The sequence below is a fragment of the Sturnira hondurensis genome, unplaced genomic scaffold (genome assembly GCF_014824575.4).
Source record: "Sturnira hondurensis isolate 20B ecotype Veracruz unplaced genomic scaffold, ASM1482457v3 Scaffold0010812, whole genome shotgun sequence".
NCBI lineage: Eukaryota > Metazoa > Chordata > Mammalia > Chiroptera > Phyllostomidae > Sturnira > Sturnira hondurensis.
The window spans coordinates 1,203,193-1,222,316 of record NW_028083443.1 but is presented as its reverse complement, the minus strand read 5'-3'; positions in this window follow the sequence as shown (position 1 = coordinate 1,222,316).

The window sequence follows — 19,124 nt, the reverse complement described above, 5'->3', positions numbered from 1 at the left end:
ATAGTTTCAGTTTTTAATATTTATCTTAGTGAAGAAGTATTTGTTAGCAATATCATTTCTGTAATGGGTAAGAGAGTCCATTAAAAAAGGAAGGAAAAGTAAAGATATTTCTTGAGGCAGTTGTCAAAAGCAGTTTGTCTGTAACCCTAGTAAGAATCATATTACAAGTAATTATTTTATAACTGGGATTAAGTCAGGCAAGTGATGGAGGTTGTTCATTATTTCTTTTCTTTAAACATGTAACCATTCAGAAAACACATGCATTAGGACTATCTGGATCATATTGCAATCATCTGAGGTCTCTTTTCTCCACTTCCTCTCTCACCAACTTTGTTTTCTGGGCACTTTCTGTCCCTCTGACCCAACATTCGAAGAGACTCCCAGCAGTGGGTCCCAGATTTGACTGTTATGCTGGCTTAGGTCCAGATAAAGCTATGCTTCCACTCACAGTTGCGGAGACAGTGCCTAGTGATAAAACATAATTCAAACTGCTGTCCATTACTTTGGATTCTCTGGCTTTAAACTTTTCTGTTGATCCCGAAGAGCCCTAAACACCCAACCAACTGCTGCTAATAACAACAAAAACAAGAAAAATGACAATAATTGTATAACATAAACATGCAACTTGACTCATTTGAGAAGACCATCCATTGGTCACCAGTTTCTTTTATCTTTACTTGTTGCTGAAAAGATTTCATGATCAATAATCCTAGACTGCTTGGAGTAGCAATTTTTTCACTTTCTGTTTATTTTACATCAATCTTTGAATCTGGAAAATGAAAGTACTTCCTTACTTGTACATGTGAATGCGAAGATATTTATTTGAAAAGACTAGAACCTTGGAAATACATGTAGCTGGCAACACAAGAATTCCTCTCCTAGTGGTGAGTAAATCAAAAGTAACTAAGAAAACTATTCTAGATCTAGATGGTATCTTGAAAACACACACACACACACACACACCATGTCTAAGCGAGCAAGGAGATTCTGTAATGCTGTTCACCTCTCCATTGCAAATTCACACAGAGTGTGTTTTTCTAATCTTTGTAAAATCAGAGCCTGTAGTAGAAACAGCGACTTTAAGTGGAAAACCCTGGGGCATCTGGTTGGATAGCCACACATTCAGACCTTACATTTTTTTCTTTTGGGAGGGTGAGGGGCATCTCCTAAACACACAAATATACATATCATCAACATCTTTATCCAGGATTAAAATGTTCATTTGTGAATTCTTCCAGAATTTTCTGAAAATAACGTAGGGCAACCTTCAGAAGGCACTTAAGGATCCAATAACCTTGCAAACTTTGACAGAAAGGCAGGTGGTACCTCAGGAGGGACGGCACTCCAGGCCTAGGACAACAAATTTGCCATGGAAAACTGCCTCGAAAAAATCTGGGGGGCCAACCCCCCACTTTTCTTCTCCCATAATTCATGATTGCTATGCCTGGAGAATCATTTACAAAACTGCCATGCACAGAGTTTAGGGTGATTGATGACTCTGGGGCCACTGCAGAGCACCCAGAGATTTGTCATTCTTGGACTCATGTTAACAAGGACAAATTCCAGCCTACACTTGGAGTGCAGCATCCCCCGTGTGGCCTCAAAGACTTCCGGTCCTCTGGCTGCCTTTCTCTCTTCACTTTTTATCACAGACTAATCATGCATTCTCTTTTTTTCTTCCTTTATATTGAGAGAAAAATTAACTCCATGCAATAATAAAAAATATTTTTGCCTCCAGGCTGTGCTTTCTGCTCTCTCTCCTTGCTTATGTTTTTGATTCCTCTCCCATTTTCTCTTTATTTTTACATCTAGGATTCTCTTTGTAATGACTTACTCCCTTAGTTCTTTCTCTATATCTCTGTCAAAAGTCTCTCACCCCTATTTCCTTAGGATTCTGAATCTTTCCCTGTTTTATAACCTCTCTTAATTTTTCAGCCTCCAAAGTTTTCATATCTTCTTTTGATTTGCACCATTCTCCTATTTTTCCTGTTTGTATCCTTTTAATTATTTGCCGTCACCCCTTCACTCTGTTCTGTCCCTTCCCTCTGTTTCGTACTTGCAAAGACAATCTCGGTCTCTACAGCAATTGACCGTGATCCTAGAGAAGATTTTGGAAAGAATTCAGAATGTGTTAAAATAACTCCTCTCCTTTGACAGGTATGTGAAATAGACTAGCCAAATCTGTCTTTGAGTCCAGTGAATTGAAATATATGCTCCTACATACTGATATTTGAATGGTCCACATCTCAGTACATTCATAATAAAAATAGATACTAACTGTATGAATTGTAGGGAAACCATGAAGTAAGATATAAATATTTTGTGAAGACAAGAAAAGGCTTGAGTATGGAGGCATCCCTACCAGAATTCCAAATATCCCCCGGGTTGCCAGCTGGGTACTGGAAATTTCAGGAGAACACCTCGTAAGTTGTATGACTGTCTAACCACTCTGCTATACACCTGAAACCAATACAAAATAATACTGAATATAAAATATAATTTAAATAAAAATATTATATTCCCCTGGTTCAAGAAAATGAGTGAAAACCTGTTTTCTTTTCCTTTTGGTTTACCAACGGAGCAGCAATAAACACTGTGTGTGTGTGCATTTTCAGAGGTGGGGTGGGAAGGCAAAGTTTTAGTGTGTGATTCTTCTAGGAAGAATTCTCTAACCAAATTTTATTTTTTTAAATGAAATGTTTATCATTTTAGCAAATACTTATGCATAAGATAGCAAAATAACTCTGAAATATAAGTTTGATATTTGTTGGCCTTTATTTAGTTGAAAAGCTGTGCTCTGTGCTGGATTGCTCTATAATCACCCAAGAACACTGGTGGAGATGCTTAAGGGCTCTGCTATTTAAACCACTTAAACTTGTCTTAGCTCTTTCCAAAATTAAAAGCCCTCTCCTCAGAAGGCAGCTCGGCAACCATGCCCCCTGCAGAGCCTCCTCATTTGCACATCCCCAAACAAGCCACATCCCGGGCTCCTTCTGAGAGTTTTAGTCAGTAACAGTCTCTCCCCGTGGCAGGCAGGATAATGGCTCTGCAAGGACGTCCACATCCCAGTTCCCGGAATGCATGCCTATGTTTTGATACATGGCAGAGGTGAAGCTAGACAGCAGATGGAATTAAACTTGCCAATCAGCTAACCTTCAAATAGTGAGGTTATACTGGTTTTGTGTGTGCAGGCCCAGTGTAAGCACAAGGATCTCTAAAAGTGGAGGACAGAGGCAGGAGGTAAGAATGATGTGATGCAAGGTCAGAAGGATGGACTTCACTGGCCATTGCTGACTGCTGTGGGTTGAATTGTGCCCCTCAAATGTATTGAAGTCCAACCCCAGTACCTCAGAATACAACCTTATTCGGAAATAGAATCTTTAAAAAGGTAATCAAGTGAAAATGAGGTCACTAGGGTAGACTCTAATGCAACATGACTGGTGTCTTAATACAAAGAGGAAATTTGGACACAGACATGGACAGAGAGGAGACTATGTGAGGAGACCTGGGAAGAGCACCAGTTGAATGTGGAGGACTGGAATCACACAGGTACAAGCAAAGAAACACCCAAAATTGCCAACATACCATCAGAAGCCAGGTGAGAGGCATGGAACTGATTCTAACAGCTTTCAGAAAAAACCAACCCTGCCAACGTTTTGATTTCAGCCGTCTAGCCTCCCGGACTGTAAGATGAGAAGATTCTGGTACGTAAGCCAGCCTTTCCGTGGCACTTTGTTACGGCAGTCCTAGGAAACTAATATGGCAGGTTCCAGAAGGAAGGGAACCATGAGCCGGTGAATGTGGGCAACCTCTAGGTGCTGGAAAAGGCAAGGAAATGGATTCCCCTCGAGAGACTGCAGAAGGGAAGCCAGTCCTGCTGATGCCTTGGTTTTAACCTTGTGTTATGGACTGAACACTTAGGTGCCCCTAAATACCGTATTTTTCTGTGTATGATGCACACTTTTTGCCCAAATTTTTGAGGGAAAAATAAGGATGCGCATTATATGTGGGTAGCACTAATTCCATATCTATATAAATGCTTTTAATTATTTTATTTATGCTTATGCATTAAAAGTATAATTCTGGAAAGCAATAACAATATCTGTATGCAAACTAATACCCTGGAATACAGTAAATCAGTTTTGTTTTGAAATATAAATAAGTAATTGAATTGAAAAATTAAAAGGAAAGATTTGTTTCCCTGAATGTTTGGGTCAAAAACGTGGATGTGCGTTACACACGGCAAAATACCATACATGTGTTGAAGTGTAAACCCTCAGGGTGACAGTGTTTGGAGACCAGGTGGTAATAAAGGTTGCAGGAGGCCACAGAGGTGGGGTCATAGGGATGGGCTCCTTATACAAAGAAGGCAAAGAGACACCAGAGCTTTCTCTCCCTCTCCCATGGGACCACACACAGAGAAGGTATCAATAGCAGACTGCAAGTCTAGAAGGGAGCTCTCACCACAAAGCAAGATGGACAGTACCTTGACCTTGGGCTTTTCAGCCTTTAGAGCTGTGAGAAAATACATTTCTGTTGTTTATGCCACAGAGTCCGTGATAGTTTACGAGGGCACCATAAGCTCACTAAGACACCTAGTGAGATCCATATTGGACTTCTGGCCTCCTGGACTGTAAGTTAATACATTTACGTTGTTGTAAGCACTACATTTTGTTAACTTGTTAAAATAGCAATGGGAAGCTAACATATTCCCTGTGTCATTAAATTTGTAGGGATATCTTAGCTACCATATAGATTGGCACCATGAGAATCTATTTGTTAGTTCATCTTCTAACTTTCTCAGTTAAAACACACTCAAATTAGAGCATCCATATAGACTTTAGATTGGAAATACAGCCAAAGGAGCGATGGTCAAGATTTACAAACACGAAACTATGTGCCAAAGGCAGAGCACTGCACAACCATGATTGTCTTCATCTCACAAGTTCAGGTTTGACTTATTCTTCTTAAAATAAAACCTTTAAAAGACAGCTATGAAGTAGTTCTCCTTACTAGAAGAACGTGTTGAGTGAGTGACTTAAAAGCCTTTGAAGACAATGTTTTGGAAAGAATGTCAAATTATATGGTAAATTATTGGTATTTGTGGAACATTTCACACCTATAATTTTATCTGAAGGCTATGAATTTTTTCCTGCTGCCCGTGAAGCATGTATAAATCATAAAATTAGCATTTTGGAAAAAATTAAGATAGAAAATATACCTCGACTGAGACAGAAAAACTTAATGCATAACCAAAGGTCTAAAACGATGTAAACTCAAGTTCCATTTTACCATCAACCACCATTTTGGGGGTGTCCAGTAAACTCAAAACTACATACTCCTGGAATTCAATAATTTAGAGACCTAGAAAGCTTGTAGCATAAATTTCCTCAGGCTTCTTCTGGTTCTGCCATGTAGTAACTGAGTAGCTTTAAGCAAATCCTTAACATTTCTTTAAATGTTAACATCCTTCATCTTCACAAGTCATAAGACTTCACTCTTCATTTTCATATTTCAATCATTAAACTTCTATTACGTAAAGGTTCCACTTCTGTTGTTCCATTTATCTGTGTAATGTACTTAGTGCCATGTGGATACAGAATGAGCCCTTAATGTCGTAGCTGCTCCTATTTTGTCCCTTGTAGCTTGTGTCACTTAGCTTCTGCTGCATAAAAAATAACCACAAGCCAGCTTAAAATCATTTTTCATTTATTCAGTATGAGATTCTGTTGGCCTCCTGGGTGGTGGTTTTTAAGTTACTTCAATTGATTCTTCTGGGCTTGTGTCTGCTGTCAGCAGGAAGGTTGACGCATCTCCGTGACCTAGAATTGCTTCGTTCTCATGTCTGACACTCTGTAGGAGAGGCCAATTGGGACTGGAACTGCTTCATCCTCGTGTCTGACACTCTGTAGGAGAGGTCAATGGGGAGGGTTGGAACAGCGGTTTATCATCTAGCAGGTCAGCCTGATCTTCATCATGTGGTGGTCAGCCACAAAGTTCCTAAGAAGAACATGAGGGTCAGCCTCATTATACATGTGTTCTTCAAATCTCTACCCATGCCATGCTTACTAACACCCCACTGGCATAATTAATGGTAGCCTAAAGGCAGGTTTTCTGGGTACTACCAAAGGGGAGCTATCATATGTGGTCCTTTTTGCAATCAACCATAAGTTTGAGATCTACATATACATATTATACTACGACGTTCCCATAGAGATGTCTCGCATGTACTTCAACTTAATATGTGATACCTAAAGTTGAAACTGCTCTTTCTCTAGAGTTTTTTAACTTGATAAGTAATTGAAACCACTTTCCGGTGAGTTACTCCTGTCAGACTAGTGGAAGCCTCTTTTCCTTCCTCTAACATCCAGTAGGTTACCAATTTCACTGAACTGTGTGCTCTGCAAATCTTTTGAATCCACTCATCTTCTCCATTCCCAGAGTTACCACCCAAATTTATGCCACTGCCATCTCTCGCTGGAGATGTGACCTGCCAATTGGAATAGCTATCTAAATAGGTATTTTGCTTCATTTTTCTTCTATTCAATCTGTTCTTCATAGTACAGTTATATATTTTATAAAATGCAATTCAGATTATGGCATATCACCACAGACAAATTTACACTAGGATAAGAGATGTGAAAATCCTGTGGTTTGTATGGAGGAAACAGAGAAAAAAAAGATTAATCTTTAGAGAATAGGCAATGATGAAACTGGGGAACTCTGTGTTTGTGTGCAGGTTAGTTTCAAATGAGAAGATACGATAGTGTTTGTAAGTAAAAATCCTTGGAAATCAGGGGAAGGGAGAAGTAAGGGAACAAAAACCAGGAGAGACAGAAAGGTGGAATCTAGAGAAAACAGGGATTCTAAGTGAAATAACATAGGTTGGTCAATGTGTTTGGGTTTTATTCAAAAATATGAATACACAGTCCCTGACATATATTATATAATTAAACAATTGTCAAATAAATTGACAAAGGTCTTGATGAGGAAAATGGCATAATCTTATCTATTTTCAAAATATAAGTCTGGCTTCAATAAGATACTAGAAAAGTGAGATATTTGAGCTAGAGGAACTATATGGCCACTATACATTATTTTGTATTGACAGTAATAAGAGCCTAGACTGAGATGGGAGAGAAGGAAAGGGACAGTGGTGTTAGGAAGACACTTGGCAAGGTTTGGTGACCACCTGGATGAGAAGCAAGCTAGAGGTGTGAGTTGCATTCAGACGGGCTGTAAAACTTCCACACCAAGAGTCCAAGCATATAATGAAAGGAAAAGAGGAATAAATACATTTGAGGGTTGTTGAGAAGAAGATAGTCTGTTATGTCTTAGACCCCCTGGGTTTGGAAACAGAGTGAACTCTGTGTTCCAATGCTTAGAAAACATCTGGGATAAGGTTTCCTCACTCCCATGTTCCTCTCCTCTTCTCATCCCTTCTCAAAGGGATGCCTTTGCTTTATGCCAATTATTTAACTCTTATTTAATATTTAACACATCTCGTAGATTGTCTCATCTGCTTATGTCTGTCAGACTTTTCACTCTTTCCAATTCCCTTTGACAAATTTGTTTATGCCCCTTTTAAACTAATTTCTTCATAATGTCTTACACTATAGTAAGTTTTCACGTCTCTGTGACTCATTAGACTGGATACTACTTGGAGTGAGGTACAGAAGCTAAGAAGTCACCTCTTACTCATCTGTGTTTCTGCAATATTTCCACAACTATCATAATGCCTAGAGTATATGATACACTTGATAATTTTTAAAAAGCTTGTTCAATTAATAGATCCTAGCATCATTTAAACTTTTTTTGTTCTTGTGCTTGGTTCATAAATGATAGAATGTGTGGTTTTTATAAGGCACAAGAGAAACAAATATGCAGACAAATTAAATGTGTACAGAAAAAGAAATTGTGAGGGAGTTAGAGTAGCATATTTACTGTTAAAATGCACTCAATCATTACCATTTATTTTCTTGGTAAAATTTTTTAAAACAAACAACTAGACAGGAACAGAATCACAGGAATGGAGATCACATGGAGGGTTATCAGTAGGGAGGAGTTGGAGGAGAATGAGGGGAAAAGGTACAGGGAGTACGAAGCACAGTTGGTAGGCATAAAATAGACAAGGGGAATAGTTAAGAGTAGTATAGGAAATAGAGAAGCCAAAGAGCTCATATGTACAACCCATGGACATGAAATAAGGGGGCAGGGGAATGCTGGAGGGTGGAGGGGTGCAGGGCAGAGGGCCATAAAGGGGAGAAAAAACTGAGACAACTGTAATAGCATAATCAATAAAATATACTTTAAAAAAGCACTGAATAGAAGTTGTGAAGCCTGGGATCTAATCCTCTGCCCCACTCCACCCCCCATTTGTCTCTATTAGTTGGAGAAAGTCAATAAAAACTCTTTGTGTCATTTTTCTTATGTACAAAATGATGTTGGTTCATCCTTAAGATGTTCGAGAATTTTTCTCTTAATACCATTTCTGGCTTTGACTATTTACATGGGTACAACAAACAAACTATCCTGGTCTGTAGGAATTTGAAAAAAAGCAACACTGAATAAGTGAAAATGATTTTAAGTCAGCATGTGGTTGTTTTTTATGTGGCAGAAGCTGAGTGACACAACCTACAAGGGACATAATAGGAGCAGCTACGACATTAAGGGCTCATTCTGTATCCACATGGCACTAAGTACATTACACGGATAAACTAACAACAGAAGTAGAACCTTTACGTAATAGAAGTTTAATGATTGAAATATGAAAATGAAGAGTGAAGTCTTATGACTTGTGAAGATTAAGGATGTTAATATTTAAAGAAGTGTTAAGGATTTGCTTAAAGCTACTCAGTTATTTCATGGCAGAACCAGAAGAAGCCTGAGGAAATTTATGCTACAAGCTTTCTAGGTCTCTAAATTATTGAATTCCAGGAGTATGTAGTTTTGAGTTTACTGGACACCCCAAAAATGGTGGTTGATGGTAAAATGGAACTTGAGTTTACATCATTTTAAACCTTTGGTTATGTGTTAAGTTTCTCCATCTCAGTCAGGGTATATTTTCTACCTTAATTTTTTCCAAAATGCTAATTTTATGATTTATACATGCTTCGTGAGCAGCAGAAAAACAATTCAAATAGGACCTAGAGTCTCCCCATATAATAGCCAAAACATTTGACATACAGTAAAAAAGTCTTCATCATACCTCAAACCAGGGAAATCACAGCCTGAAGGAGAGGAAATAGTCCACTGATGTTAATATGGGATGAATAAGCTACTGAAACTGTCTCACGAGGATCTGAAAGCAGCCATCACAAAGATGCTTCGATAAATAATTATGAATGCTCTTGAAATAAGGAACAGAAAATCTCAAGAAAGCACAGAAGTTCAAATTGTAAAGCAAATGGAATTTATAGGACTCTAAAATAAAAATAGCAAACATGTTAAAACTCAGTGGATGGGCTCAGTAGTACTGTGAAGATGACCGAAGGTAGACTCTGAATTCGTGCTGATAAAAACAGAATTCGTCCAGGGTGAACCATGGAGAACATAGAGGAGAAGACCATGAACGGACAGACCCTCAGGGACCAGGGGGACAACAATAAAAGATTTACTATTCTTACCCTTGTAGTCCCAGTGAGAGAAGAAAGACAAAAGAGCCGAAAGAGTATCTAAAGAAATAAAGACTGAAAGATTCTCAAATTTGGCAGAAGACACAAACCTACTGGGTCACACGGTTGAGGAAATTGGTGCCAAGACACATCAGCTCAACCTTCCAAAACTAAAGACAGTGCAAAAGTCTTGAAATGAGCTCAAGAGAAATAACACATGACCTGAGGCCATGGTGGCCATGAGGAAGTGACACAGTATCTTTCAAGTTCTGGGGGAAAAACAACTGCCGATGATGAAATCTGCATCCAGTGAAACCATCCTTCAGGAGTGAAGGAGTACTAAAAGCATTCTCAGATGAAGGACAACTGGCAGCTCACTTTACCTTAAAGACTATCAAGAGCCACTGGTACTGTGACACAAAGTATAGTTTGTATCAGTTTCCATGCAACAACCTGCCCTCAAGAACTTTGTATTCCATGGGTAGGGGTTCTACATAGGCAATTTCAGTAAATAAAGTGAAATTAAATGATGGACCCTTTCACAGGGCGTTAGAGAGCTCAGTAAGTGGGGCCATTAGGCCAAAGCGCTGGTGCCTGAAGGGCATGATATTCAAGCGAAGCTACAATCAATTGCAGAGAGCCCCTTGAGGGAATATCTTGGAGAAGGGAAAAGAACGTGCAAGTAGGGCACCAGCGATAAGCAGAACCTCTTGCACAGAGAACAAAGGCTATGGGAAGGGAAAGGAAAGCCAGGCACAGGCTAACACTGGGCAAGGTGGTGCTTAGGGAAGTCATGTGGGTGCTTTAGAGAAGAAAGTTTCACAATAAAAAAGATGTATAGAAAAGATTTCAGACAAAATAGATTTCAAAAAAAGGGCCATAAAGAGAGACCCAGAAGGTCACTTCATAATACTCAAGGGAAGAATCCACCAAGAAGACATTAACATCGTAAATATATATGCACACAATATAGGAGCACCCAAATATATAAGAAAAATCCTAGAGGACCTCAAGAAAGATATTGACAGCAACACAATTATAGTAGGGGACTTAACACCCCACTGTCAAAATGGACAGATCTTCCAAACAAAATATCAACAAAGATATAGCTACATTAAACAACACCCTAGATGAAATGAACTTGACTGATATATATAGAGCCCTTCATCCCAAAGAAGATAAACACACATTCTTTTCAAATGCACATGAAACATTTTCAAAGATAGACCATATGATAGGACACAAAATGAGCCTCAACAAATTCAAGAAAATTGAAATCATACCAAGCATTTTCTCTGACCACAAGGGACTGAAATTAGAAACCAACTCCAAAGGAAAAAACCCAAAACATCCAAAAGCATGGAGACTGAAGGGTATGCTATTAAACAACGAATGGGTCAAGATTGAAATCAGGGAAGAAATCAAAAAGTTTCTGGAAACAAATAAAAATGAACTCACAACAACCCAAAACTTATGGGACATGGCGAAGGCAGTCCTGAGAGGGAAGTTCATAGCAATACAGGCTTACCTAAAGAAGATAGAAACATTTCAAACAAACAACCTAACCCTACTCCTGCAAGAACTCCAGGAACAACAACAAAAACAGCCCAGAGCAAGTAGAAGGAAGGAAATAACCAAGATCAGAGCAGAATTAAATGACATAGAGACTAAAAGCACAATTTAAGAATTAATGAATCCAAGAATTGGTTTTTTGAAAAGATAAACAAAATAGACAAGTCTTTAAGTAGGCTCATTAAGAAAAGAAGAGAGAGGACACAAATAAACACAATAAGAAATGAAAGAGGAGAAATTACAACAGATACCACAGAAATAGAAGGGATTGTAAGAAATTGTATGCCAAGAAATTTGAAAACCTAGATGAAATGGACAAATTTCTAGAAAAATATAATCTTCCAAAACTCAATGAAGAAGAAGTAGAAAGCCTGAACAGACCAATAACAGCAGATGAAATTGAAGAAGTAATCAAAAAACTCCCATCACACGAAAGCCCTGGACCAGATGGTTTCACAGGAGAATTCTACAAAGCATTTAAGGAAGAGCTAACCTCTATTCTTCACAGACTATTCCAAAAAAATCCAAAATGTTGGGAAACTCCCAAAATTTTTTATGAAGCCAGCATCATCCTAATTCCAAAACCAGATAGAGACACAACAAAGAAAGAAAAATTCAGGCCAATATCGCTGATGAACATAGATGCTAAAATCCTCGACAAAATATTGGCAAATCTCATCCAAAAATACATCAAAAAGATCATGCACCATGACCAAGTGGGATTCATCCCAGGGATGCAAGGATGGTTCAATATTCGTAAATCAGTAAATGTAATACACCACATAAACCAAAGCAATCACAAAAACCACATGATCATATCAATAGATGTGGGAAAAGCTTTTAATAAGGTACAACACCCATTTATGATACAGGTACTCAGCAAAGTGGGAATAGAGGGAGCATTCCTCAATATAATAAAGGCCATATATGAAAGACCTACAGCCAACATCATACTCAATGGGCAAAAACTAAAAGCTTTTCCACTAAGATCAGGAACAAGACAAGGTTGTCCATATAATAACCATATTATATGGCTTTCACCACTTCTATTCAATATAGTATTGGAAGTTCTAGCCACAGCAATCAGACAAGAAAAGGAAATAAAAGGCATCCAAATCGGAAAGGAGGAAACAAAACTGTCATTGTTTGCAGATGACATGATAGTGTACATGGAAAATCCTATAGACTCTACCAAAAAACTGCTCGAACTAATAAATGAATTTGGCAAAGCAGTGGGATACAAAGTCAATATCCAGACATCAAAGGCATTTTTGTATACTAACAATGAATCAGCAGAAGCAGAAATCAAGAAAAAAATCCCATTTGATATAGCAAAAACAAAAATAAAATACCTGGGAATAAACCTAATCATGGAGGTAAAAGACCTGTATGCAGAAAACTACACAACACTGAAGAAAAAATCAAGGAAGTCACAAACAAATGGAAACATATACCATGTTCATGGACTGGAAGAATTAACATCATCAAAATGTCCATACTATCCAAAGCAATGTACAGATTCAATGCAATACCTATTAAAGTTCCAATGGCATATTTCACAGACATAGAACAAACACTTCAAAAATTTATATGGAACCATAAATGACCCCGAATAGCAGCTACAATGTTGAGAAAGAAGAACAAAGTAGGAGGGATCACAATACCTGATATCAAACTGAATTATAAGGCCACTATAATCAAAACAGCCTGGCATAAAAACAGGCACATAGACCAATGGAACAGAACCGAGAACCCAGAAATAAACCCAACTCTCTATAGTCAATTAATATTCGACAAAGGGAGCAGTAACATAAAATGGGGTAAAGATAGCCTCTGCAACAAGTGGTGTTGGGAGAACTGGACAGCTACATGCAAAAAAATGAAACTTGAGCACCAACTTACACCATACACCAAAATAAATTCAAGGTGGATAAAAGACTTAAATATAATCCGTGACACCATTAAAGTCCTGGAGGAGAACATTGGCAGGAAAATATCAGATATTTCATGCAGCAACATTTTTACTGATATGTCCCCTAGAGCAAGAAATATAAAGGAAAGAATAAACAAATGGGATATCATCAAAATTAAAAGCTTCTGCATGGCTAAAGAAAACAGCATTAAAATAAAAAGACAACCAAGTGTATGGGAAAACATATTTGCCAATGATACCTCAGACAAAGGTTTAGTCTCCAAAATATACAAAGAACTCACACAACTTCACTGTAAGAAGACAACAAACCCAATTAAAAAATGGGGAAATTACTTGAACAGACACTTCTCCAAGGACATACAGAGGATCTGGAGAAACATGAAGAGATGCTCAATATTGCTTGCTATCAGAGAGATGCAAATTAAAACCACAATGAGATACCACTTTACACCGGTGAGAATGGCTATCATAAACAAAGAAACAAACAACAAGTGTTGGAGAGGGTGTGGGGAAAAGGGGACTCTGGTCCACTCTTTGTGGGATTGCAGACTGGTACAACCATTATGGAAAACAGCATGGAATTTTCTCAGAAAACTAAAATTGGACCTGCCTTTTGACCCAGCAATTCCACTGCTAGGATTGTATCCTAAGAACCCTAAAACACCAATCCCAAAGAACCTATGCACCCCAATGTTAATAGCAGCACAATTTACAATAGCCAAAAGTTGGAGGCAACCTAGGTGCCCGTCAGTAAATGAATGGATCAAAAAACTATGGTACATATACACAATGGAATTCTATGCCGTAGAAAGAAAGAAGGAGCTCCTACCTTTTGCAACAACATGGATGGAACTGGAAAGCATTGTGCTCAGTGAAATAAGCCAGGTGTGAAATAAGCCACACACAAATACTATATGATCTCACCTTTAACAGGAAGCTAAACAACAAAACAAACAAGCAAGCAAAATATAACCAAAGACACTGAAATAGAGAACAGGCTGACAGTTCTTCAGAGGCTGGCTTCCCCAGAGGGAAGAGGGGAGAGAATTTCAGGGGAAATAGGGGAGGGATTTAGAGGAACATATATAAAGGATACATGGACAAGAACTGAGAAGGGTGGAAATGGGTTGGAGGGGGGAGCACGGGGAGTGGGATGGGATGGGAGTAATAGACAGAAAACTGTACTTGAAAAATAATTAAATAAATTTTTAAAAAATAAATAAAAAATATGAGATTAAAAAAAAAGATTTCATTGCAGGTTCTCTGTGAAATAACCAGAGTCTGGACAAATCATTTCATGGAAATGCAAACTGTAGGGGCTGATTGACTCTAAAGAAGAAAAAAAAAAAACAGACACTTGCTTTGTCAATTTATTGTACCAACTTGCAAAAGAGAGAAAAATGTAAAAAGTAGCCTTTGAGTACCTTGAAATTTTCTGCAGTCGGAATGTTCTCAGTTTCTTTCTAAATGAACCCTATGGACACGTTCTTTTTAAATACTTAGATGACACATTTTGAAATGAGAAAAAATAAATTGAATGAATAGTATAACTGGAAGATTTGTTTTCCTTTTACTTTATCTGGGGGAAAAACTCAGCAAAACATTAATGTTGTATAGAAAAACATTTTTGCAATTTCATTACTAGAGGAAGTTTGTATTTTACACTAAAAATGCAACCGTTGTAAAATTATTTTTCATGCAAAAACATTTGTTTGCCATCAAAGGGAATATGTGTCTGTCTGCAATATGTACAATAAAATATAATGAAAATATAATGGTTTGTGGAATTGCTGGTATATAATTCGCTGTGCTTGAATAGGTACCAGTGCCCATCAAGTGCTTGCAGGATCACAGTACAGTAAGTGCCTTCCCAAATGGGCCCATAATGTTGTGGAGCTCACGTGTGTTTCCTTAGCTACCCTGGGGGAAAGAATGTCCTTCATCTCTGCCTTTGGAAATATTCTTTTCTCCATCCCTTCTCCATGCCTACTGCCAAAATCACAATCCAGTCCCTCTCTGTCTCATCCAGCCAGCCAGTCGGTGAATTCTTATCACCTAAACATCTCCTAAATCTACTCCTAAATCTCACTCCACTGCCTGCGTTTAATAACCATCCTTTCTCATGCCAATTACCATCTTAACACAGTAAATTTCTCCGTGACCCTTGAATCCCCAGCTTCTTCCCTTCCAACCATCCTTCACAGAACTAAGAAAGTAAGTGGTATTTCTAAAATATGCATCTCATCACTTGTTCCTTCTGCTTATCAGCCCTCAGTGTTTGCTAACTATATTCAGCATGAAATCCCAAGCCCATGGCATGGCTCTGTATAGATGACTTCTGGCTGGCTGGCTAAGGCTTTCTCCTGCTGGGAGGTCCCTCACGTCCTATGTTCCGCCAAACTGAACGACTCGCAACTTAACAGTTGGGCTCTGCTACATCACACCACCCTGTCTTTGTACTGGTTCTTTGCTCAGTCTTACATGCTTTCCATGCTTCTTTCTTTTGTTGTGCTCATTTTTTTAAATTTATTTTGCTTTGGTTAAGAATTATATATTAGTTTGCTTGGACTGCTATGACAAAGTACCACAAACTGAGTGGCTTAAACAACAGAAATTGTCTCATGGTTCTGGAGACTAGGCGTCTTTGATTAAGGTGTCAGCAGGGTTAGTTTCTTTCAAGGGCTACAAGGAAGAATTTGTTCCATTCTTCTCTCCTAGCCTCTTGGGGTTTGATGGCAATCCTCAGTGTTCCTTACCTTGTATAAGCATCACCCGGATTTCTGCCTTGATTTTCGAGCAGCATTCTTCCCAGGTGTGTGTCTGTGTCCAAACTTCCCTCTGTATAAGGCTATCAGTCATGTTGGATTAGGATCCATGACGATGACCTAATTTCAACTTCCTATACAAAAAATCTGTCTCCAAAGCAGATCACATTCTAAGGTACCAGGGGTTAGGCACTCAACATACGGGTTTTGGGGGACACAATTCAGTTCATAAAACCCAGCTCTAAAGAAACCTCTATGACATGTCCTATAGTCTTCTCTCATATAAAGGATCCTCTTTTTGCCTTTTGGGGGCTTACTATTCCTTGTAAACATTTTAAATGTAACACTTAGCATTGTGAATCATGATTGCTAGTGTATGCATTGTGTATACTAATATGTATTACTGTATATTACAATTTGTAATTTCCCCTACTATGTTGGGAATTTCTCTTTTATAAAAGGACATCTTAATTTTTGTATTTATCCCCATCACTTATCACAGTGTCTAGGTATATTATATATTAGTTGCTCAGTAATATTTTATTGGATATATAAATGAATGAATGAGTAAATTATCATGTTGTACTCTATTGAAGTTCAGAGAAAACTCTTAATTTCTAAAATTAAAGTTTTAAAATAAGATTGTTAAGCTTAAAATAAAATGACGTCAAAAGAAAAGAATTATTAAAGTCATTATTTTGTGAAATTAATAAATTTGTTTTTATATTTCAAATGTGAAATGTGACTGAAGTATGAATTTTACTTAATAATACTTTTTAGTTAAAATCATGTTTTAAAATTCTTAATTAAACTTGGACATCTAATCAATACCAGATTATCTTCCTACATGCTATAGTATTTATTGATCCTCAGGAACACCTTATCCCATTGACATTATTATTCTTATTGTACAAATAAGGCAATTGATATTTTGAGATGTTTTAAACTCTGTTGAGAACAAAAACTAAAATCCATACCTTATCTTTCTTACATTAGAAAATTTACAAATTCGGCCCTGGCTGGTGTAGCTCAGTGGATTGAGCGCGGGCCTGCAAACCAACGGATTGCAGTTTGATTCCCAGTCAGGGCACATGCCTGGGTTGCAGGCCAGTTCCCAGCAGGGGATGTACAAGAGGCAACCATACATTGATATTTCTCTCCCTCTCTCCTTCCCTTCCCCTCTAAAGATAAATAAATAAAATCTTTTAAAAAAATTTACAAATGCAAAAATAGCCAAAATACTTTTCCTATCATTACCGAACTGTATCTCTTAATAACTTTTAAAATAAAACTTAAGTCAAATAAAGGTGTTTATAATCGACTATAGTCACGAATAGTCTCACATTCCATAATCTGAGCAATGAAAAACTTACTTTGCTTTTCTCCCTGAAATGCACATGCTTCATGGAACTATGGCCTTTACATTCATTGGAACACAGACCTGAGCGCAGGGCAATAAGCTAAGTGATATTATAAGTGGTGTTCTCATACAGGCAAGTGAAAGTGCTCTCAGCAACAACCCGCCCTAGATCAGGGAGACTGTGGCATAAATCAAGAAAGCACCAGAGACAGTGTAGATAAGATTAAAATGATTTCACCAAGAATATAATGTTTGTTTATTTTTGTCTATGAACAGAATCTTCCATTACAGGAAGAAAAACAAAAGAGAAATTATAACATTTGGAAACTTTGGTATCAGTAAACCTTTAAGGTTGTGTTTATCAAATGGGATTATAATGAAACGTAAACACTGAAGGTCTGGCTGTGACATTGGGCAGATACAGTCATCGGCTCGGCTCCAACTGCTGGGAAAATTTCCACCAGGAACTTCCCAAGTTCACTCACAAGATAATACTCTCCCTGGGGCAATCAACACTTCTAAGTAACAAATCAGGAGGAGATGAATTGTATTTCAAGGTTAACTCAGCACAGCTCTCATGGATTTAACACAGAGAAACATGATCTATATTTAGAGCCTTAGGTCTGGGATCGTTTCATTATTTTCAGTGTTCTCCTAATTTTATTTGCATTGTGGCACTTCTTTAAATCACACATCAGTATGTCCACGTATTTCTCCTATTTTTTTCATGATGCCCAGCACAGTGGAAAGCGCATCTTTATTTGATGGACAAATATTGACGGATGGATTTTTGTTTAGGGTTTTTGTATTTCACTCTTTCACAAGTGTAAGAAAATGATCATCTTTTCCAGAGCCCTTTCAAATAATTTATCCCATTTAAACTTTGCAACAGTGAGATGAAATAGACATTATTAAATGAATCTTTTAAAAGACGCAGTGATTGCCTGGCTGGGTGTAGCTAAGTGGATTGAGCGTGAGCTGCAAACCAAAGGATCGCTGGTTTGATTCCCAGGCAGGCAGGGCACCCGCCTGGGTTGCAGGCCAGGTCCCCCCAATGGGGGATGCATGAGAGGCGACCACATATTGATATTTCTCTTCTTCTCTTTCTCCTTTCCTTCTCCTCTCTCTAAAAAAATAAATGAAATTTTAAAAAATAAGTAAATAAATAAAAAGGCACAGTATGCCTGGCTGTCAGCCATCTGGAAAACCAAGGGCAGTCTCTATCGGGGACTGAAGGTTCTGCCTCTCAGCCATTGCCTGCCTGAGGGACTGTGATGTTTCTAACTCACAGAGCACAGGTCGCTGCCCACCTAGAGCCTTCTGCCCCTGTTCTCTGACATATAACACAGCAGGCTGACTGTTCCTTTTAAATTTGAAGAAAAGTCATAGCACCTCCCCACACAGACCCTCCAGTGATGTCTCGTTGGAGTAAAAGCTGAAGTTCTCACAGGGGACCACAAAGGCCCGCCCACTCTGGCCCCAAGTGCCTCTTTCACCTGTTTCTACTTTGCCCTCCACATTCTACTCCTCCCACTGGCCTCCTTCCTCTTTTTCAGATATATTAGGTATACTTAAGGGTTGCCAGAATTAGGGAAAAAAAATATAGAACATCGCTTTGTGTTAAGTTTGCCCCAAATATTGCATGGCACATAATTATATTTTAAAAGTATGTGTTGTTTAATCGAAAGCTGCACTTTCTGAACTTTCTCCAGCAAGTCCAGCTGTAGTCCCAGAGCAAATGCAAACACAAACTTCCATGTACTATACATGGAAGCCCTTTGTATTATACTTGTTCCTACTGCCTGGACAGGCCCCTCTGATATTTGTATGACCTGCTCCCTCACCTTCAACTTTTGCTCAAATGTCATGTTGGGGAGGCA